We start from the raw sequence: 24227 nt of genomic DNA, 5'->3' as shown, positions 1-24227 counted from the left end.
CTGGCTTGCTCTCTCTCCCTGTCTCTCAATAAACAAACACACAAACAAATAATTTAACAAATCTGGTTTTATTCCGTTATATTACAAATAAAAATGGATTGCTCGTCAGCTGAAATCTTACCTTTAGGTGCTCCTGGCACCAGGAATATCATTGCTGCACATGAAGAACATTTGGCTGGGAGTCGTCCTTCAGTGTGCCCGAGTCCAGAGCCTCTGGTGACTGCAAGCTGTACTAATTATTGAAAACTCTAGATTTTATTTTAACAGAATCTTACCATGTCCTGGATAAAACGATTATGTTGTACCAAACTAAGGAGTTTGTAGCACCAAGAATCCCCTAAGCCCTGTGTTAAGCTTCTGAAGAGGAGGAAAGATCCCTTTTAAACATTTTAGCTCCCGTTTATTCTGGCCATGTAGTTGGTCCTTCATAAATTCCTGTGGGATACAGGAACCACTTAAAAGATTGTGTCTAGTAGATTCTCCCAAATAAAAGAAGACATTGTCTTTTCCTTTCACCCATGGAACATGGCATCTGGGTCACCCAACCGAACGGGATTGCCAATGGGAACCAGTGGAAGAAGCTGGTTGTCTGCTCAGCCTCTGGATGGTAGACCAAATCATTTACATTTCTTTCTCTCCATTCAGTACTTTGAGTAGACCAAACAGGTATTTTCTTTCATATGTGTTTTCACTTCTTTGCATTGTATAGCTATTTTTCTAGTTAACTTACTCATTATGCATGTACTATATAAAAGCCCATCCAGAACCACTCACTATATAGAGGCGTGTCAGGTCCTATGCCTTGGAAGGGGCAAGTCTGAAGACACTCGTGAGACCGTGTTGCTGCTACTTGGATTTTGATTACCAGTGTGGTCAGACTTCGTGCTTTGAAAATACGAATCAACCTTAGATATGCCATTTATTTTCCACAATGCCTCAGCTTTGCAGCCCCTTGAATAAAACCTATTAGAGACCTTCATCCTATGGTAGATTTCTGTTTCTAGAGAATTATCCCCTAATTAAATGTTGTGGGGGCAGTGCCCTTCTTTGTAAACCCCTTCTAAATAGAAATTACTTTTTACACTGGCGGAGAAATTATTGGATTTCCTTTCTCCCCATTTTAATCTGGAGAAACTGAAGCATAAGAGGGAGACGTGCTTAAGATTTCAAGGAAAGGGAAAGGGAGTTCTTGACTTTCCTGCCTCCTGAGCTAATCTTTAATTACCAGAACCTGCATCCTTAACAGATTTTGGCTCACCTCTGGCTACTTGTCAGCGTAATTCAATTGCATGATATATTTGGGGCCTGGAGCAGGTCATGGAGTAATTTTTGGAATACAAAGCCCTGAACAAGTGAAGAGATTCTATCATGCAATGTTTATTTGTATTGTTCAATTGGTTTAAGTATAATAGGTCTAGAAGAATAATCATATTTAGCCACACAAATGAAATTCTCATTGTGAGTACATTTCAGTGTGAATTTCCAAAACTGCCACATGAATGCTAACTCTGAAGACAAAAGAACACCAAAGAAAAGCCAAGCAATTAAGCAATTTGGCTTTATTGTTTTGTTTGTTTTTAAATCTGTAACTGGAAAAAGATTTCACGGAAGACTCTTGCTGAGAATGAAAGACTCAAAAAGTTGTGACAACCTTGGGGATTTTATTTAAGAGTCTAGATAAAGCTGCTTGGAAGTTGGGAACAGAAAATGAAAAACAAAGCTGAACGTGCTTGGCCATTCTGCATCCTTTTCCAAACCAGGTGGAGCTGTGAGGGTCTCTGAAATGCCTGGAGCAGGCACTAAAATGGTATTGGCATAGTTTTGAAAATATCTCTTTACTTATCCTGCAAATGTCTGAAGTGACGATTTTACTCTGACTTGTCATCATCTCCATCACGCTCCCTGGTTTTTCTCTCTCCTGCTGCTGACTACTCTGTGGCAGCATTTTTCACATCGCCCTTCCCCCCACCCCATTACTAATTTATTGTGTGCCTTTTCGTAGCTATCTTGTGGATCACAATATTGTCTTGGCTTATAAAATTCCCATGCATATATCCTCATATGTATAGTTTTCATAAATCCTCATCTGGGAAGTGACTTAGAATAAAAGTAATTTATTAAGTAAGTTAAAAGGCCACAGTTAACCTTGCAAAAAAAAATCATGCTCAGTATTTTATAGCCTAGCCGGGCTGGATGGGAGAGTCTGAAAATATCCCTGGCCTATGCAGTTTTGTTTCAGAATGCTTTTTATTACATAATTTCAAATTATGGCATTTAAGCAAAATTATGCTAATTTTAGTGATTCTTATTTTCAAATGTTTATTTATTTTTGAGAGAGAGAGAGAGAGAGAGCACGCTTGTGCACACGAGTGGGGGAGGGGCAGAGAGAGCGGGAGAGAGAATCCCAAGCAGGCCCCGTGCTGTCAGCACGAGAACCCAACAGGAGGCTCCAGCTCATGAACTGGGAGATCTTGACCTGAGCGGAAACCAGGAGTTGGATGCTAAACTGACTGACCCACCCCGGTGCCCCAAATTTTGGTGATTAGTTTTGACATTTACCTCTCTCTATACCCTAATGATTAAGAATGCGGGCTCTGGAATCAGACTGCCTGGGTTAAAATCCAGGTTCTGCCACTTAGCAGCTGGATGACTCGGAACAAGTTGTTTGAACACCTCCGGCCTCCGTTTCGTCGTCCGTTTAATGGAAATAACAATGTCCCCCCTACTCGGGTGCTGTCTGGAAGGAGTCAATAAGATAGGGCATAAAAGCATCTGTCCTAGCGCTTGGCTTCTCGTAAATACTTAGTAAACATCGGTGCTTTTTTTCTTTTCTTCCCCATGTTTTGTTTTTAACACCAGCTCCAGCAGCACCGCTATAGGCCACGACATAAAGCAGAAAACTCTTCGTTTTATGCAAAACCAAGGGTGGCAAAGAAGGCAGCTTCCAACGAGTGGAAATTGGATAATTGAATCAATGTGTTCTTTTTTAAAAGCGAGAGGATGTAGTAAAGTATCTAATTTGGTAAGTACTCTTTTGGTTTCAAAGGCAAGTTTATTCCTTTGTGGTCATTTAATCTGATTATCGTTCCGCTTGGGGAATTAACATTTCCTAAACTAATTTTGCAACATGGAAAGGTCATTCCAGAGAGAGTCCCATCCTATGGTATAGCCATATTCCAAGTATATGAAACCAACAATGACAAAAGAAAGCCCCACTGAGCTCTTGCGAGAGAAGTCTATTTCCCTGGAGAGTATTGATCCCAGCTGCTGCTTTTCATGGTGTAAATTCCTAAGACCTCAAGGAGGCTCGAAAATTCTCTAGTGACCTGCTTTGTGTCCATGCAGCTGAGCCCTGCAGTTATCCCGAGTATAAGGGGTCTTACTATATCATCCCTTGCTGGTAGAGAAGTCAGCAACAAAGGAAGTTTTCCCAAGTCTCTGAGGTTCAGCCCCTAGGAGAGTCTTTCAGATCCTAACTCGGAACTCTTAATTTTATTTCAGACACAGTTTCAATGCCTTGTTTTTCCAGAATCTGTTCTTTCGTAACAGACTAGGAGAAACAAACCGGAGCGAAGTAGTAAGAAAGGTGCAGGGGGCAGGCAGAGAGGACATCTGGGAACTTTCTGTGAGAAAACAGGGACGCGAGTGATGCCATTTACTGCAGAGACAGTGTTCTGTACCCCACAGTCACCTGATGATCCCACATCATTTAGAAGGTTTAGATTGTGTATAACCGTCCTCGGCTTAAGAAACACAGTGTGTGCGGTACCTGGCTGGCTCAGTCGGTTAGGAGTCCGACTCTTGGTTTCAGCTCAGGTCATGATCTCACGGTTTGTGAGTTTGAGACCTGCACTGGCATTAGAGAGCCTGCTTGGGATTTTCTCTCACCCTCTCTCTCTGCTCTTCTCCTGCTCCCTCTTTCACTCTCAAAATAAATAAGTAAACTTAAAAAAAAAAAAAAGAAATGCAGTGTGCATCTTAGAAATATCTTTATTAAGAAATAGTACTATGAAAATTTTGGAACTTCTTTTCCGGAACACTTTCATTATTTAGAAAATGAATTTATATGGATTGTTTCGTTCTCCAACGATGCTGGATCGGTGAGGTGTGAATTAGACGGTTAGAAGTCCAAAATCAAGGTGCCAGTTGGTTTGTTCTGAGGGCTGTGAGAAAAGGGTCTATCCGGGGCCTCTCCCCTTGGCTTATGGCTGGCCGTCTTCCTTCTGTGCTGGTCTGTGTCCAAATTTCTCCTTTTGATAAGGACACCGGTCATATTGAATTAGACCCATCTTAATGACCTTATTTTGTCTTCATTACCTCTGTAAAGATCACGTTTGAAGATCCAAATAAGGTCACATTCTGAGAGACTAAGGGAGTCCCGAGACTCCAACACGTGTTTTTTTCTGGGGGCGGGGAGGGACGCATTCAACCCATAACAAGACGTAAGGAAGTTTGACACCTTATGTCCCGGAATTCATATTATGTTTTCTAGGACTGAGGGCAAGCAGAATGGCTTCTCATGTTTCACACTAAAGATGGCCCCCCAGATAAGTGACACGCAGACCCTGGTGAGAACAGTCACCTTTGCTGTAGGATTACAGCCGGGCACAAAGTCACGAATGCCACAGGCTGACTGTGGTCAGATCAAGACGTCATGTATGCTGAGTAAGTAGCCTGGGTCTTCATTCAGAAGGGGAGGGGCATGTGTAAGCCACATCCCTGTCAGTGTGTGCTTACAGTAGGGTTAAATGGGCTGTCCTTTTATAGCTGTCATTACAAACCAAGAAACCCAACTGTTGTCTTGCAAGTGAAATAGAAAAATTCAGGTTCACGTTAATAATTCCCGCTCGAGGAGAAAAACCAGCTGATCCAACTGGTTGATCGTACAGACTACTTTTCAGCAGGTTGCTCTGACATTGTGTGGACCCACAGTTGGGCTTGCCAGCTGCAACATGGGTGTTATTATTATTATTAATTTTTTTTTTCTGAACCAGAACTAGCATAACGGTGATTGACTGGGTTGGAGAGATACAACAAACCTTTATAGCTGAAGAACAAAACTGGCCTTTGAGGCAAGATAAACCCAGGTTCTCTCTCCTATAGAATCCACTGAAAAACAGGATTTTTCTGACCTTGAAGTAATGATTTTGATGGAGGTGATTCAGATCCTAAAATATTGGCAAGCAGGGGTCTGACTAAGAAATAACTCCCTTCAGTATATTGATTGAGATTTATGATGAAATCTGAGGTTCACGAGCATCTTAATTTTATCCATCCCTAAGTGGTACATCTAACTGTCCTCTGTGGACACAGCTGGTAATGTTTTAACCTGTGCATGGCCACAGACCGAATGAACGTGACTTTTATGCCCCCAATCCAAACACCAAAAAACTCTACCTGATTAAGTTCCAAGAACCCAATCTGATCATTTGTGTTGCCGTTTGATATTAAAGAATGGCTCTCAGCTGTCCTGGATGCCTCTGCTACAGGGGCCGAATATGGAACCGGATGCCTAAGTGTAAACGTCTGAGGATCTCTCTTAGTATAAAATCCAAGGATCTCTCTAACACAGTGTGAAAGCCGAGGATCTCTCTAACATAGTATGACATTCTGTGTTGCAGGGATGCCAAGTCCTCCTTGCAGATAAATTTGCTACGTGCGTGCTGTGTAAACAGCATGAATTTAGATGTATATGAAACAGTATGTTTAAAAATGTCACATTGAAGCATTGTTAATGACGAGATTAGTTCAGTGGAACAATCTTACATAAGCTTGTACTTAAAGAAAAGCTCAAATCTGTGCATCTAAGTATTATTTAGTCATCTGCTTGTGCAACTATATTTTTAACTTAATGTATGATGAACAAATAGTCTTTCTGCACTCCCAGGCTGTGTTACTGCAGTGTGCTTTATTTTCTTCTCAGTTTCCTTCAGAGCACATTACAGAGAACTTTCTTTGGAAACTCCATAAAGTTAACAGCATCCGTCAGAAAGCACCAAACCAACCAAAATTAAAGATGTAAAATACAATGATAGGGCATGTGCATTCTTTCCAGGGCCATGTAACAGAAACCTAGATCTATGTCACATTCTCTTTTATTCTTTTTCTTTTTTTTTCCTATTTCTTTTTATCTTTACTAAAAACATTGTCTGTGGCCATGTAAAATGTCTGCCATCACTCCTGAGTGACCAAGAATCTTTATGAATTTTTAAAAAATTTTTAACGTTTATTCATTTTTGAGAGAAGGAGAGAGACAGAGTGTGAGTGGGGGTGGGGCAGAGAGAGAGGGTGACACACAATCCGAAGCAGGCTCCAGGCTCTGAGCTGGCAGCACAGAGCCCGATGCAGGGTTTGAACCCATGGACTGCGAGATCATGACCTGAGCCGAAGTCAGACCCTTAACCGACTGAGCCACCCAGGCGCCCCTGGAATCTTTATACTTTTGTTAATTGAAGTATTGTTATTGTCACAGTATTAATGGTAATATACAGCTGTAAAAATCCACTTGCCATGGGATGTAGGATAGGAAGTCTGTATGGAAGACTTGGACCCTGTCTTCAAGAAGTTATCTTTAGAGAGTTTCCTTTTCTTCCTTCCTTCCTTCCTTCCTTCCTTCCTTCCTTCCTTCCTTCCTTCCTTCCTTCCTCCCTCCCTCCCTCCCTCCCTCCCTCCCTTCATCCCTCCCTCCCATCTTTTCCTTTCTCTCCTTCTAACTTCATTGAGGAATAACGAACAAATACAATAGTACATACATTCGAAGTATACGATGTGATGATTTGATATACATATACATTGTAGAATGATCACCGAGGTCAACCCGTCTATCACTTCATATAGTTACCATAGTTAATTAACTCTTTTCTATTTTGTGGTCAGAATGCTCCTATTCTCTGTTTCCATGAAACTTTGTTATCGTTTTGTTTTGTTTTAGATTCTATAGTATTTGTCTTTCTCTGTCGAGTTTATTTCAGAGAATAGTGCCTTCCAGATTTATCCATGTTGTCACAAATGGCAGAATTTCCTTCTTTTGTCGCAGCTAGATACTGTTCTGTTGTATCTATACACCCCATTTGCTTTATCTCTTCGTCTGTCAAAGGACATTTGAGTTGTTTCTACATCTTGGCTGTTGTGAAAAGTTGCAATGAACACGAGAGTGCAGATATCTCTTTGAGGTCCTGATTTTCCCACAAGTGGGATTGCTGAATGTTTATGGTAGTTCTGGTTTCAGTTTTGTGAGGAACCTCCATACTTTTTTCCATTATGGCTTTGCCAATTTACATTCCCACCAACGGTGCACGAGCATTCCCTTTCCTCCACACCCTCACCAACATTTGTTATCCCTTGTCTTTTTCATAAGAGCCATCCTAGCAGGTGTGAGGTGATATCTCAGTGTGGTTCTGATTTGCATCTCCCTGATGACGAGTGATGGGTGTCACTCGTGATTGGTCAGAACCAGTGACTGAACACCAGACACCGTGCTAAGGGTGTCATTTGCAATATCCCATTTACTTCTAGTAACAGCCTTGTCGGGTATCATGTTTGCTTTGTACAGGAGGAAATTGAGGCTCAGAGAAGTTGAGCGATTTGCTCCAAGTTTCACAACTAATAAATGAGGGAGCAGGACTTCCAACCCAGGTCTGTGTGACGCCCCAGCCAGAGCTCTTGACCACTCTAAAATAATGCTTCATTTGTATTTTTTTCCTGTCTTGAAGCAGCTTCATTTTCTGAAACTAAGATCCAAATTCAAGTGATTTAAGAAAATCTTAAGTGAATACTATGCAACAACATCGTGTGAATTTTTTCTGTGTTTAGCTTTTGTAAAAACTTTATTTATAAGGACGTTTTCCATGAATGCACAGGGCCGGTTCTCCATGAGTTTCCAAATTCTGCCTGTTTGGCATTTCCTCTCTTCTGCTGTTACCATGTTAGGTCTGCCTCTCAGCTTCCTGGAGAGTCAATAATTATGCCCTTCTATTTTTAAAAATTAAATTGTATTAAATTTGTGGGGTTTTTCTTCAAATTTTTGTTTAAATTCTAGTTAGTTAACAGACAGTGTAATATTGGTTTTGGGAATAGACTTTAGTAATTCATCATTTACATACAACACCCAGTGCTCATCATGACAAGGACCCTCCTTAATGCCCATCCCCCATTTAGCCCATCCTCCGCCCACCTCCCCTCCATCAGTCCTCAGTTTGTTAGTTTTTCCATATCATGAAGAGTCTCTTGTGTTTTGCTTCCCTCTCTTTTTTTCCCTTTCCATATGTTTATCTATTTTTTTTCTTAAATTCCACATATGAGTGAAATTATATGGTATATGTCTTTCTCTGACTTATTTCACTTAGCATAATATGCTCTAGTTCCATCCATGTTGTTACAAATGGCAAGATGTCATTCTTTTTCATGGCTGAGTAATATTCCATTGTATGTATGTATGTGTGTGTGTATATATATCTCACATCTTCTTTATCCATTCAACAGTTGATGGACATTTGGGCTCTCTCCATAGTCTGGCCATTATTGAAAATGCTGTTAGAAACACTGGGGTGCATGTGCTCCTTCTAATCTGTATTTTTGCATCTTTTGGGTAAATTCCTAGTAGTGCAATTGCTGGGTCATAGAGTAGTTCTGTTTTTAACTTTTTGTTTTCCAGAGTGGCTGGGCTGCATCGGTTTTAATTCCCACCAACAGTGCAAGAGGGTTCCCCTTTCTTCACATCCTTACCGACATCTGTTGTTTCCTGTGTTGTTAATTTTAGTCATTCTGACAGGTGTGAGGTGGTATCTCATTGTGGCTTTGATTTGTATTTCCCTGATGATGAGTGATATTGAACATCTTTTCATGTGTCTGTTGGCCATCTGGCCATCTGGATGTCTTCTTTGGAAAAACGTCTAATTATGTCTTCTGCCCATTTTTAAACTGGATTATTTGTTTTTGGGGTGTTGAGTTTGATAAGTTCTTTTTTTTTAAAATATTTTTAATGGTTATCTTTGAGAGAGAGAGAGAGAGAGAGAGAGAGATTGAGAACAAGCAGGGGAGGGGCAGAGAGAGAGAGACACAGAATCCAAAACAGGCTCCAGGCTCTAAGCTGTCAGCCCAGAGCCTCACATGGGGCTTGAACTCACGACCCATGAGATCATGACCTGAGCTGAAGTCAGATGCTTAACCAATGGAGCCACCCAGGTGCCCCTGTTCTTTATAGATTTTGGATACTGACCCTTTATCAGATATGTCATTTGTAAATATCTTCTCCTATTCCATAGGCTGCCTTTTAGTTTTGTTGATTGTTTCCTTCACTGTGCAGAAGCAACAATTATGCCCTTCCAACACTTTCAAAATTTTGTTCCAATTTCCGTGACCAACAGGGAGAAAATGACCATTAACTGGGGGGTGCCACCACCGGGAACAGCATTGACAAAAGGGCTCCTCTCCCCACTTGGGGCCATGGCAGCAAGCCAGCCTTTCACCTTTAGAGCTTTTCCAACACAAGTCAGCTAATCCTGCGTCCCCTCAATTCCATAAGACACCAGCCAGGCTCTCTAGAAGATTCTCTTAAAGCCTTCTGCTTGGTTTGAGGGCAGTGGGAAAGAGCCATGCTTCTGCAAAGAACTAAGGAGCCATGCTCAAGGCTCTGGTAAAGACCCTCATGATGAGGCCAGGCCCCTGTGTGGTGTTTTGGGTCATCCTCTGTAAGGTCTGCATGGATGGTCTAGCCCCTCTCTTTCGAATGCTTGGGTGCCTAATACACCTTGTTCTCCGCTGTGGGGTCTCAGCCTGCCCTGAGCATCGAGACGTCCTTTGTTAATATCCTGCTGCACATCATTTAGGGAGAGTTCAGCACACAGTTGTGATCAGAATCATGGCGGAGGCAGTGATGGAAGGGGAGGGATGCCCGAGAAGGGCATGTAGTGAAGTGAGGTTGCTGGAGACAAGGGTCAGGGGCGCTAACATGTGAAATGCCGAGTCAGGGAGAACCCCACGTACCCAGGGGAAAGCATCCCAAAGGCTCACATGAGACCCTGGAGACGAAAGAACACCTAGAAGAGAATACTTTCGAGGTAGCGAAGAAAGAAGAGCTTCAAGAGAGGGGGTGATAAAAAAGACCAGCTCCCTGATACTTCAAGAGCTCCTAGAAATCAAGAGTGAGAAGACTCTCAGCTCAACAGAAAATGGAAGAAGACCAGGCTCAGATAGCCCTCGATGGAGGAGAGATGGATGGCCCCTGAATGTCTGTAATGATGTTCAGCCTCACTCTCAGAGGAGTTGCAGGTGAAATCTACCCTGGGATCTATTTCCGCCTCAGGGAGGACGATACGCTGGTCTGGCAACAGTGCTCCATTGCAGGGCGGACGGGAGCACTCTGACGCAGTGCTGATCAGAGTGCAAAATGTTTCCGCCACGGAGCAGGCAAATGTGGCAGTGTCCCCCCCGAACCGCACACGAAGTCACTCTTTGACACAGATGGTCACTTGACTCTCCTTGCAACCGATTTCCCTTTGGGTTCTAGGACAGCAGCGTCTCTGGTTTTCCCCCGGTGTCACGGTTTGTGCCTTCGAACCTTCTTTGCTGACTATCCCTCTTCCGGCTGGCCTCTTAAATTCTCACATGCTTGGGGCTCAGTCCAGGGCTGTCTTGTCCGTCTCTGCCTGATCCGGAGGTCACCTCGTCCAATCCCCTTGCCTATGTTTGTTATGTATGTATGTATGTATGTATGTATGTATGTATGTATGTATGTTTTGGCGTGGTAAAATACCCACGAACATAAATTCCACCCTTTTAAAGCGTGCAGTTTAGTGGCATTTACTACATTCACATTATGGTGCAACTGCCACCTCTGTCTGGTCCCAAAACATCCTCCGTCACCCCAAGAGAAAACTCTGTACCCATTCAGTGGCCACTGCCCGTTTGCTCCTTTCTTAACCCCTGGCAACTGCTCGTCTGCCTTCTGTCTCTGGATTTGCTTATCGTGGATGTTCTTGTATAAATGGAACCATTCGCCTAGTGTAATGTTTTCAAGGTTCACGATCCACTTTGTAGCACGTATTAAGGCTTCCTTCCTTTCCGCGGCTGAATAGTATTCCGTCGTGTGGTTATTCCACATTTCATTTATCCATCCAGCTGTTGGTGGCCATTTGGGTTGTTTCCCCCATTTGGCTGTTTTCAGTAGTCTTGCTGTGAATGTTTGTGTATGAGCTTTATTTCCAATTCTTGGGGGTCTATACCTGGGAGTGGGATTGCTGGATCCTGTGGTAATTCTATGTTTAATCCAACTGCTTGCTTTTTTTTTTTTTTTTTTTTTTTTTAAACATCCATAGACTGATGACTCCAAAATCTGTATCCCTGGCCTGATTTCTCCCAACTTTCTCCTTCAGATCTCATCTGGGATTCAGATGTCTTACAGTTGACTTGACTTATCCAGCACTGAGACTGTTAGTCTCTACTCCCTCCAGACTCCTCCTCCAGTCTTCCCAGCTCAGGAAATAGCACTGCCATTCACATAGGTACTTGGGTGGAGACCCAAGGGCTTTCCCTGAGTTTGCCCCTTTCCACCCCTCCCCAGATGCAGTCCATCAGCAAGTGCTGTGGGTTCTGTGTTTGCAACACGTTCACCTTTTCCCTGCTGCTACTTTGGTCCAAGCCACCATTGGTCTCCCACTAGGCCCCCCGCAACAGACGCCGGCAACTTCCACTCCTGGCCCTAGAGTTTATTCTCTGCTCTGTAGCCAAGAGTGGCTTTTAAAAAGATATATATGATCTTAAAATAATAATTAGAAAAAAAGATCACTTAGCTTTTCCTGCTTCAACACCCCCAGTGGTTTCACATCGCAATTAGAACTAAACCCAAACTTGCTTCTGTGGTCGCAGGCGTGTGGTAATCTGTTGGCTGCCTCCCCTTTCCTTCTATCTCCCTGGCTCTCTGTGCTTTACCACACTGGCCCCTTTGTCCCTTGAGCTGGTGCCTGCCACAGGGACCCTGAACTTGCTGTCCCTCTGTCAGAAATTCCACGGCGGTTCTTTCTCACTCCTGAAACTTCCATTCAAGTGTTACCTCCTTAGGGGGTCCTTGTCTGACCACCCCGTTCCCCAAACTCAGCCAGTCTTGGTCTTATCATACCAATCTCTTTTTTTTTTTCATTAATATATCACTGACATTCCACATCCTTGTATGGAATTACCTTATTTATATCTATGTGTTTCTTTTCACTTTTTGGTGTTTGTGCCCCGCCTTCCTCCCCCTTTCCCCAAATATAAGCCCCACGGGGACAGGAATTTTGTTGGTATTCGTGGCTGTCTCTCCAGACCTTGGATAACGCCTGGCATCTGCGAGGCACAGAGAAAGCATTCGTTGGACGCTGTTGAAGGAGAAGAGTTCGACTCCCACCTGGTCCTGAATAAACCCTCTTGACCCACTACCGTGGCTCATTTTTCTTCTCCTCCTCACCGACATACTTCTAGAAGGAGCAGATCATACCCAATGTATTTATCTAGTCATGTTTCTTCCCCTCTGTAACCCTAAACAACCCAGCTTTTCCCCCCACTACCATTCAGAAGTGCTTCCTCAAAGATTTCCGGAAGAGTCAAAACCAGTTGCCTTGTGCACTATGCCCTTTCTGTAGCATCTGACATTGTTAACCCCTGTTCACATTCATGAATCTCCCTTTGAAATGTTGCCCTGTCTTGGCATGACTTCTGGATCTACCAGGGGCATGGTAAAGCTGGGAATGCATCCCGGAGTGTCTCGGGAATGTATTGGGGGCTCCAGCCATCATACCTGGTGAGCAGGCTGTCTCTTAACCAGATAGATAGTCCAGAACGATTGCTGTGGGTCAGTGGCATGAACTCCCCATGAAAAGCGCCAAAGGGAAGCCGCTCAAAGCTCCAAAGCCCCTGACTTCTTTCAGGTGGTAACTTGGCAGTGGTATATCATTCTGGGTACCCGACCGTCAGGGAAGGTGCCCTCCACCCAAGGGTACCTGCTCTGCGTAGATGTCTCTGGGCTGTCAGCTGGTCTTTTATCTACAAAGTAAGTAAGATCCTTTTTCTGTGCCTACGGAATCTTTTGATACATTCCCCTGGGTCAAAGGTGTATCTGCCCCAGCTAGACACATGATGCTTTAAATCACAGCACTTGTCTTGTTGCACTCAATTCCTACTTTGTGTGAGGGACATGGGGTTTGGGACTGCCCATCCTCCCATCTACTGGCTACATGACCTTGGACAGGTTAATGCATACCTTATATCCTCTGGCTCCACATGTGACAATTGAGCAGAACCACTAGGACCTCACGGGCACCTTGACTCTGTCACGAGGATGCCCAGAACATACAACCATCAGTGGCTCCCTATTGTCTTCTTAATTAGGTCTGGCATTCAGGCCCCCACCCCATGATCCTGGGTGGCTCCTTAGGATCCCACACAGGTTTTGCTGTCCCCAGCATGCTGGGTCTTAATGCCTTTGCTATGACCTTCCACTGCTTATGGGAGACCATCTTCCCCTTGAACTTTTCTTTGTTTTCTGGATTTTATTTTAAAAACAGCAACATGTATTAATTTTGTAATCAGGAAAAAAAAACCCTCTCACCATTAATATTGTTTTGAATACCCACCCTTATGTCAAAAGCCATGTGTCCATAAACTCCTTCTGGATGACCCATCATCTATGGGCACTCAGACGTTTGAATCCGCTGGATCGGCCCTTAAAGTATACAATGCCAAGTATGTATGGGAATATAATAAAAATATACAGCCAATTGTTAGAGAAACAGAATGTAAACTCAGAGGGCAGACCTTCATTTCCACTGTAGTAACTGGTGGCTATCAAACTGCTTTGCCCATGATTTCCATAAATATTTGTTTACTTGAATTATTAACCAATGCATGTAAGAACAGGGGGGACCTACATGCCTTGTCTCTTGTGAATAGAATAAAAATAACCCCATGTCATCCATCAGATTAACTGATAAAAGGTTTTGTTCTTTTGCCCCGAGAGAGGGCTAGAAAGAGACCGTTTAGAAACTTGTCTTTTTCCAAACCCGGCAGTTTAATGCCACTTGAATGGATGAAAAACACAGCAGTTATAATGACATATGAGTTCATATCTATCTTTTGCTTTCCAGCCACGAAAGATACTGGATGTAGTTTATGAGGGCCAGCTCTCACGAGGGGATGGGGTGCCGCCCTCAGTCCCTGCCTCGCAGAACAGTAATTGCAAAGGAATGTTTATCCAGGCGCAGACTCATTTTTCTGAGGCTTGCCATTCGCTCACTCACACTGCTGTGCGTGGTTTCACTCTACCTGCCTCCTACCTTGTTTTGTGGGAGCAGTTTAATTACGAGGAGATGAGTTCTTTCTTAAAGATTTTTAATTCCTCCTGGTGGTTCATAAAAAGAGAGCTAAGTGTTGCCATTTTAATCCTATTGATTAGAACAGAAGGCTGAATAAGACAAATTATCTACTGTTTACTTGATCATCTGTTGAAATTGTCAGTCCTCTTTAAACGGGAGCCAAAAATCCTCGATACATTTTTGGTGACTGTGATCATCATTCAACAGCTTTCTCTCCACACCTTCCTGTTGTGAAGTCTGTACAAATTCGGTGAGTTCCGGTCCAAAAGGAACTTGTAATTGAAACCAACAGAAAGGCCAGTGTTTCTCAACCAATTTTGCTTCCCTGGAGGACACTTGGCAATGTCTGGAGATATTTTCGGTGGTTGTGACTTTGGAGAGGGTGCCGCCAGCATCTGGCAGGTAGAGGGAGCCCAGGGATGCTAAGAGTCCTATCATGTGCATAAGCAGCTCCACAACAAAGAATGACCTGACCCCACATTTCAACAGTCCTGAGGTTGAGAAACCCTGATATAAACATACGGCGTTGAATGCACAAACAGTTTAAAAATAGTGATCGATTGAGAAATGTCTACCTTCTATCTAGAAGGTCTAGACAAGAGATTGGAGGGACGGCGGACAACTTGATGCCTATCAGAATAGCCCCAGGTGGCAGAGTTAACCACCTTTCTTTCAAATTGGAGCAGGCTTTGTGAAAGGGACCAGGAGGGCGCGTGTGTATGCTGGCCTAAAAGCACTCTGAGTTTTGGGAGCCTGGGTGGCTCAGTTGGTTAAGCATCTAACTCTTGATTTCGGCTCAGGTCATGATCTCACGGTTCGTGGGTTCAAGCCCCTCATGGGGCTCTGTGCTGATGGCACGGAACCTGCTTGGGATCCTGTCTCCCTCCCTCTCTCTCTCTCTCTCTGCCTCTCCCCTGCTCGCTCTCTACCTATCTCTCATAAATAAATAAATAAACATTAAAAAAAATTAAAAAAAAAATTAAATCACTCTGAGTTTTAACCCCGGGGTCCACATCTGAAAAATGCCAGTCATTTAGGAAACCATCGCTGCTCGCAAGCCCTTTAAATTGGGAGTGGTGGACTTTATTCTGCGATTATGAAATTACTCACAAAGGCCAGAAACAACTTCAAGTTCAGAATCATCTTGATTCACGGACCAAAAAGAAAAAGAGGAACCATTCAGCCAGCTCAAAGAAATTATTGCATCATTTCCTCGTGTGTGGTTCAGGTTAAAAATAACCTTTAATCCTCATCAAGAGTAAACTGTCTTGTCCAAAAGAATTAGGAAATTACCTCAGAGCCAGGTTATAGGGTGGAGTGGAGAAGGGGCGATTCATCAAGGAAGAAATCACTTGCTATTGTTTAGGTTTAAAATTTCTGAATGACTATGGAAAAGGTGGGGCTGAGGGGGTACAGATGTGAAGGGAGAAGGGGGAGGAAGAGTTTGCATGTGTTGGGTGGGGAGACACATGCGCACTACCTGGGGAGGAGGAGGCTGGCTAGGGTGTCTTAAAGTGTTGGGCAACTGGGTGTTCTTTTGTTCTCAGTCTTGGGCAGTCTGCCTTGGCCTTGAGTGCTCGCAGAGATAGATGGTAAACCACAAGCTCTGTGCCTATTGGGCCAATGATGAAACATGAGACAGGCCGACCTTCGATGAGCCCCGGGGCATCTCAGCACCTCAGCGTCAATGCAACACACGGGGGACAAGAGCAGACATGTTCCTCGCTGGGTCACACTGCACAGGCTGCGAAGGAATGGGGAGGGACGGCGTATGTTGAACAAAGGAGGCTGTTTGACCTTTCCGATTAGCTGTAGGTTTCAGCCGGCTGGCAGTCACTTCCAATTTGCCACTGTGTTAAAAACTACATAACAGAAAAACCAAACAGAGGTGCTGTAAATGTGCCCCGAATTCACATTGAAGGCACTCAAATATAAGCAAAGATTGTCAAGGGCTGTGACGTCCTATCTCACCGTCCCTCCAGTCTTGTAACTGGGGACACGACTTACTGCTCTGGAGGTAATCAACTAGACTCATTCTCCCTAGTCATTTCAGAAGCTGTGTGAATATGCATGTTGTGGAAATTGGAACTTAAAAGATTAAGGTTTTTTTTTTCTTTTGAGGTTACACTGTACTAAAGTCGAAGTAAATCTTCACATCTGATCTTGTTTGTTTTTTTTTTTTTTTCAACTCAAAACCACAAGAACTCTGAGCATGGTTTTTAGTACATGAGCAATACCACAATATCCTGTGTCATAAGCAAAAGAAATGAGCAAGAGAAATACGGTTTTCTTAGAACTGCCTAACCCAAGTGGGAGAAAACACGCAGGCTCGACCCAGGTTTAAGTCCTCCCTCACCACTCACACCTAGATCCTTGAGCAATGCTCTTCGTTTCTCTGAGATTCAGTCATTTCATCAGTCGAATGGAAATAACATTCCTTACTTCCTACGACTCTAATGGGAAATGAAGAAGCTAATGTGTGTAAGAACCCTGCGTTTGGTGTGAGACCACCTGGAGTTTGGTGGGTGCTTAATGAATAGAATTTATGGTCATAGTTTTTTTTTTTTCTGTTAGAGAAGTACAGTGTCTCTAGGAGGCATTGTCCTGTCATTGATTATATATCACATTATCTAATATGCAACAACCATGTAGTTACCAGTAGTCAGTTCAACAAATGCCAGTGCAGTTTTCATTAGTATCATCATCAGAACCCCTCTTCGAGGCACTCACAATACAGATTAAAACTTGCTCACCTGTTTGCGATTTCGATAAGCAGGGGTAAATTCAAAGATACCTGTGCATACGTAGATGAACGTCAACTGTTAGAACAATGCACCATAATGATTATGATATCATTTGGTTTAAAGGCTAAGGAGGTTTGGTCAGCAGAAGCAATAGCTCAAGGGAGATGCTGGGACTCCAGCCAATAACTTCTGACCTACAGACGGAGAAGAGACTCTGGGAACTGAAATGTCTCTTATCACATTTTAATTCAAAAAATAGAATCTTACACTCCAGAGCCAGAATCTATAAATGGAATAAGATATCAGGAAGAGTAGTTTTCAGGTGATAAATAGTACACTTGGCAAAGATCTTTCTACATGTGGCATCAGTGAAGCAAGGGGCTTTTTTTTCCCCTGCGTGTTCCTACCGTGTGTATCATCAAAACAGATGGATGTCTGGAACTTAATGATAATGCCATGTGTTTATGTAAGAGTTGTATACCAGGACACCTTGATATGTAGGATCTCAAAAGTGGGGAAACTGATTGACTGATTGGTCTATTCTCTTCATCCATCCATCTATCCATCTATCACCCATCCGCCCACCCACCTATCTCTCCACCCACCTATCTACCGGCCCACCCATCCATCCATTCAACTAACATTAATTGAATGCATACTTTCTGCCAGACCCTGGGCTGGAGGCCAAGGCAACAAAGATAGAAAGGCTCAATTCTACTCCTCAAGGACCTTTCAAAGCACTGAGAGTTGGACACAGCCAAAAGGGAGATACGTTCAGAATTCAGTGAGTTACACATGTGTTGCGCACATAGCCAACTTTTAGTAAATACCGAAGAAAGACAATAGAAACAAACCACAGGTGTGTGGTGAGACATGCCATCGCCAGCTCGCTCTCCGCATCATTTATTTTGAGAATAAGGGACTTTGAGCCTGACTTTCCTCAATTCGGGGGGAATAACTGTAGCGAGTAGGTGGCTCTTGCCTCTTTCTGGCCCACATTCCTCATCTCCAGAGACAATGCTTCTGTGGCTTAAAGCCTTTCATGGAGAAAGTTCTCCCTAACAGGCTGTCTTCACTGCTAGCGAGAGAGGGCCCTTTGCTGCGTGTTTCCTCACTGACGATCTTGGTAGAAGAAGCCCAGGAATCACTTTCATGTTAGGCTGCTGAGTGGGCTGGACAGGGGCCATCTTTGTTACTCTCCCTTTAACATGTGTGTACGGGGAAGCCAGGAATGGGTTTTTAGAAGAAATACTCGGAAAAGTTAAAAAAAAAAATAGCACAAATGTCATCCCCAGTTGTGCCTTATTGTTCATTTCAGTTTTTCTCCTGTGCATTTTGCCAATGACTTAGCCATGTATACTTGGGCTTTTTTGAATCAGAATTTCAAACTACATGGAAACTCTGGTGCCATTGTTGTTGTTGTTTTTTTTTTTTTAACAAACAAAAATTTGAATGTCACACTTGTCTGTTTTAAACATTAGCAGAACCGCAATTGACTTTCATAGAATTCTGAGTTATAATAACTTTCACCTACTTGGATTTGGTTTGCAGTTTTGGCATGAGCTGATGAGAGCTAAAATATTGTTCTGCTTTAAAAACTTTGTTTTCTGGTTTGGATTTGAGAGGTTCTGGAGGTTGGAGGTTTGAAAGGAATCATTATAAAACCCATCAGCATCAGTCAAATTACCGGGACCACGGGGGTACATGGTGTTCCTTTCCAGCCTTATGGAAATTGTCTCATCAATTCTAATCTGGCCATTGTCAACGGGGCGAGGAATCATTCAAACCAACAAGTATTTATCCAGGACTTGTCACGCACTGAGCGCAGTTTCAGGGTACTATTTGGAAGAGGAGCAGGACAATGTATAGATGTCTAAGGCACATTCCTTCATTATGCAAACGAGTATGAAGATAAATGGCAATTGTTCTTCTCAAAATTCTGTCTCCCTTGATCATTAGCTTTGAATAGATGTATGGTTTTAGGTTACCAGGTTGAACATATCATAACTGCTCTGCACTTCCAACGCCCAATGAGTTATTTGGGGGAGCGAAAGCCCACAAACTTATTATACCAGTCTGCTGTTTTCTTTTTTACAATTGCTGCTGATTTGGGCAGCATGGAAATGACCCTGCCTCCTGTCTGCTGAAGAGCAGTAGGCAACAGTATAGAAAGGGCTTCAAGGGAAATCTTTCCTCCCTGGCGTCCGGGCTGCTGAGTGAGCGGGGCAATGGTCAGCAAGGCCCTGCATGCCAGTTGGTAGCGTGTGGTCTTTCAGGGCCACGAAGCAGACCAGCAGGCAGAGAGATAGACACTGATGTTCTGTCCATAGTCACGGAAAAGGGGGCAGTGGCCAGGTTACGTAACAGTCTGGCTTTAAGAGACGTTCAGACCCTTTTCCAATATAATGAAGCCACAGTTGAGAAGTATAAGGAGAACTTTCTCCTGTACCGTCCAGCTATGGAGGCATTCAAAGCACCCGTGATTTTCCTAACAGCTCCATCAAGGTATCATTTGGCACAAAAGCCCACCCACCGTAATGCACGTTTCAACGAGTTTTAGTAAATTCATACAACCGTGCAGCCATCAGGATAATCCAGTTATAGAACACTCCCAATATCCCCGAAGCCACCGCAGACCCCTCTGCGGTCAACCTCTTCTCCCACCCGCAGGCCCAGACAACCTCTCATCTGCTCTTTGGTCTAGAAATTTCACATAAGTGGAATCATACAGCATGTTGTCTCTTGCGTCTGGCTTCTTTCACTCTGCACCACGGTTTTAAGGTTCATTCATGTTGTTTCATGTATGGGTAATTCACTCCTTTTTATTTCTGAGGAGTGTTCCATCGTATGGCTAGACCACTTTGTGAATCTTGTCATCAGCTGATGAACATTTAGAGGTTTTCCAGTTTTTGCTATAATAACTCTGTCACTGGAAATTTTAAGTAACACGTGACATTCGTGGCGAACTGGCAATTGGATCCACTCCCGATTTTGGGTCATCATATTGCTGCACCAGTTCTGAAATAGACTTGTATTGGGTGCACACGATATAAAACACGTTGGAAAGCGGGAAGTTATTAGGCAGATATTCCGCCCAGTTAAAACCTCAGTTGAACCCCATGGGCCAGGTCCTAGAGGTTTGGGATGAGTCAACTTTCTCCAAAAGCAAGAGAAATTTGCCCAAAGACACTCTCATTTTTTTTTTTTTTTTTTTTTTTTGGCTGCTTACTGCATCTGCTTTCTTACTCTGCAAGCACTTCCTGTCTCTAGCTACACCCCCCCCGTCCCCGACTTCATCATCCATGCATGCACAAGTATTTCAAGGACTTTCCCTTGTGTAATGGTAGGTGCAGTAGCAGATATGAAAAGGAATCAAACATGAAGGTTTTAACCAGTCTTGCACGGGCCTCCAAGTCAGCTTTTTGAATATTTTTGACTGAGACCCACAGTGAGAAATTCATCTTACTCTCTATAAATAACCAAAACGAAAGTTTCGTAAAATGGTACTTAACATTACCACGTGTAGTGTGCTGTGTTATTTTCTATCTCATTAAAGAAGAGTCGACTGCAACCCACTGAATGAGTTTTGCCAACACTTGTGGGTTGCATCTTGCAATTTTAAAAAGAGTTTCACAAACTGTTAACACTGAAGGATAAAGAGGGAGAGGATGATGCTTACTTACCACCCTGGAGGACTAGGTCTTGGGAGAATGGTATGGGGGGGGGGTGTTAGAGCGTGGGTGGGAGGACCTTCTTAGGAACGCAGATGCCACTCGGACCCTTGTTCGTCTAGTTTCTTCCAGGGCTTGGACTTACCATCCCGGTAAGTCCTATGTGATGAAGAAGTCTGGCCCCTGTGACTTGGCAGAGGTGGGTGGCCGAAGAGGTGACAACGAGAGGAATTTTCCTTCCTTCCCAGCGAATAGAACAAGCCCAACCTCAAGCAAATGTGCCCTCAGTTATTTGAAATTTACTGCCCTTGGATTTGATAATACTTCTGTTAGAGGAGCTGAAATGCACGGGAACTGAGCAGATTTTATGATCTCCCTGGAAGACCAAACACTTAGGCTGTGTTTCCATCTCTTTCTGAATCAATAATTATCTTTGGCTTGTTTTTCTTTCCTCTTCGTCCAATCCTTTAAAAAATTCCTTCTCTAGCCTGTTTTCTTTCCGCTGTCTTTCTTATGAAATAACTACAGCTGGGCACTGGAACAAACCATCTCCTTTCAGTCAGTGCCACACGAATCCTTTATTTGGTCTCTTTATTAGGGTCTCTGTCCTTAAGTCTCGAGGGTGACGGGCGCTGTGACACAGGTGGCTTTCAGATAAGCAGGGCAGGAATTGTTTTTTTTTTTTTAAAGCATTTATTGAGAAGTTATTACTGACTAAGCATTTGACCTACTTTGTGTCATTTAATTCTCGGAATGAGCCCACGAAGAAAACCTCCTTGCCCCTATTTTCCAAAATTGAAATTGGGGCTCAGGGAAGTGAGCCTACCCGAGATCACAAAGCCGTTAAGTGGTGGAGTTGGAATTCCACCCCGACCCTGCTGACTCTAAAAGCATGGTACCGATGCAGCAAACATTCACCGAGAATCTATTATGTTCAGGCATCCTCCCTGTCCTGGGAGGTTCACGGCACGTACAGTGCGACCTGGACACAAGACGAGCTGGGAGCTATGGCAAGTCGGTCTGGGGATCCGTGGGGGAGAAGCTGTGGGGGTGGAGGTTTATCTGTAGGAAGGGGAGAGCTCCTGGAGGTTTCTGAGCAGGGAGGTCACGTGGCAGGTGGAAGCTACATCTGGGAGCAGGCGGGAGGTGACGGGGGGGGGGGGGCGGGGGGCGTCTGGCTCAGGAAGGTGGAGGGGTTGGGGGGGGGCAGGCAGAGAGGAATGCCATGAATGCGGGAGCCTGACCAGACTTGATGGCTGATTCTGTCCAGGCATCAGATCATCCCGCTTGCTCCTCCCGCCGTTGTGGCTGACCGGAGCGACCCTCTCCCCGGCTCGTCTAAGATACCCCCTTTTGGCAAAGTCCCTGAGCCCTTGTTAGTCCTGAATTCTGCTCCTGGGAGGACCCCTGTTGCTTCTCGCCTCTGGCTGCTGCTGGATTTGGCTAGAGGTCTGTTCCTTGGGTATCCTGAACTCATTAGTGTGTGACAAGTTTAACTGCTCTCCACCACAACAAATTATTTCACATTTTCCCCAGTTGCGTTTTACGTGATTTGGGAGCCTGTGAGTTTTCCTCGCATTGGACCAAGTTCCACATCGCGCCCTGCAATATGGTGCCCCCATCTGCCGCTGTTTCCTACAGCGTTTAGCCTAAAAAACCTTGAGTAAAGCCTTCCACGTTGGTGGATTCCCATTTTCAACATTTTCCTCCAGCTTCGTCATTTCCTCCACCCGAGACAGAATCTTGTGTTTCAAAAACACAGGGCTCAGGCTGGCACCGCCCATGCCTGTGACCTCGGTCATTTCTGTCCCTCCCCGTGTTTGGCTGCACAGCCCTTCCAGCCACGGTTGCTCACCGGCCTCTTGGTCTTTGGGAAAGAGGTGAAGTGGTCACAGCACCTCCTAGCCCTCTGCAACTGGGAAAGGTCGGGATTTAAAAGTTTTTTTTTTTTTAACGTTTATTTATTTTTGAGACAGAGAGAGACAGAGCATGAACAGGGGAGGGTCAGAGAGAGGGAGACACAGAATCTGAAACAGGCTCCAGGCTCTGAGCTGGCAGCACAGAGCCCGACACGGGGCTCGAACTCACAGACCACGAGATCATGACCCGAGCCGAAGTCGGCCGCTTAACCGACTGAGCCACCCAGGCGCCCCGGTCGGGATTTTAAAGTTACAAGTTAAGGCAACAGCTCTAGCAGTCTGGGCCAGTGGTGCCTCTGAGAAACAGCGTAATGCAGCGATCCCTTTATCTTCCAATAATTTTCAAACTAAGACAAGCAACCGGGAAAAGCCAGGATTGGCAAGTAGAAATGGGGCCCACTGGCTGTGAGACCTAAGGGGAGCTGACTTAATGGTCTTGGGACCTCAGCTTTGTTGTGTCTAAAATGGGTTCAGAGATCACCACTGCCTCCTAGATGGGCACCATGGCTGGATGAGCTAAGATTCACACCTGGCACAGGTGGGCATGTCCTCATTTTCTTCGCCTTGTTTGCTTTCGTGCCTTCGGCTTGGTTGGTCCCTTACCTCCTCTGAGGCAGAATAACACAGTGGTTAAGAATGTGGCCTCTAGGGTCAGACTGTAAGGGTTTGGATCCTGGCTCTGCTTCCTCGTTTATGTGTGACTTTGGGCAAGTTGGCTTCAAAGCACCCGTGCCTCGGTCTGCCCCCAGATATCGGGGCTGTTGTGGGCATTAAGGGAGCTGATCTTTGCAGTCCTTGAATGTCAAGACTCTTTGGAGCCACCAGCTGGTCAGGGGAGCAGGCCTTTGGTCGTCTTCCCTTTTCTTGCAGTTGCTTATTCCTTCTCTCCGATGAAAGACCCAACACAACTTGGAATTCAGTGCCAGCAAAGACCTGCCGTGAGTCTGGGCTTCTATGTGTGACTTCTGAGAAAGCCATAGAGCTCTAGAAGCTTTGGAAGCTTTACTCTTCTCTTGGACACATTTCCGGTGGTGGTTAAGCTTTCTGAACCGGCCAGTTCCTTCAAAAGAAAAAAAATTTAGAGAACTTTTTTTTTTTAATTTTAAAAAATTATGGTAAAATATATGTCACATTTGACATTATACAACTTGACATTTTAGCCTTATTTCAGTGTACAGGTCAATGGCATGAAGTACATTCCCATCGTTGTGTGACTGTCACCACCATCCAGCTCCGGAAGTTTTTCGTCTTGTAAAACTGAAACTCTGTGTCTGTTAAACGCTGACTCCCTGTTCCGCTCTCCCTCTGGCTCCAAACACCAACCATCCTGCTTTCTGTCCCTGTGAATTTGACGACTCTGGGTACCTTGTACCAGTGGAATCATACAGCATTTGTCCTTTTGTGTCCGGCTTCTTTCACTAGGCAGGGTTCACCCATGTGGTAGCAGGTGTCAGATTTTCCTTCCTTTTTCCAGGCCGAGTAATATTCCATCATGTGTGTATATACCCCATTTTGCGGATCCCTTCCTGTCAGTATATATTTGTGTTG

At 44.2% G+C, this 24227-nt stretch overlaps 1 long non-coding RNA gene across 6 annotated transcripts in view; it reads left to right on the top strand.

Moving 5' to 3' along the window:
• The window catches only part of LOC113600302 (uncharacterized), an 85895-nt gene that overhangs the window by 5484 nt on the left and 56184 nt on the right, over positions 1 to 24227 (top strand). The window contains exons 2-4 of one of the 6 annotated variants that reach the window (XR_003421305.2): positions 2860 to 3022; positions 4493 to 4665; positions 11373 to 15324. This is a non-coding gene — a long non-coding RNA (uncharacterized LOC113600302). The other 5 variants (XR_008292213.1, XR_008292211.1, XR_008292212.1 and 2 more) reach the window with 5 other exon arrangements.

The sequence above is a fragment of the Acinonyx jubatus genome, chromosome D2, assembly GCF_027475565.1.
Source record: "Acinonyx jubatus isolate Ajub_Pintada_27869175 chromosome D2, VMU_Ajub_asm_v1.0, whole genome shotgun sequence".
Taxonomy (NCBI): Eukaryota; Metazoa; Chordata; class Mammalia; order Carnivora; family Felidae; genus Acinonyx; species Acinonyx jubatus.
The sequence above is the reverse complement of the archived record's forward strand: the minus strand, read 5'-3'. Positions and strand labels throughout refer to the sequence as shown.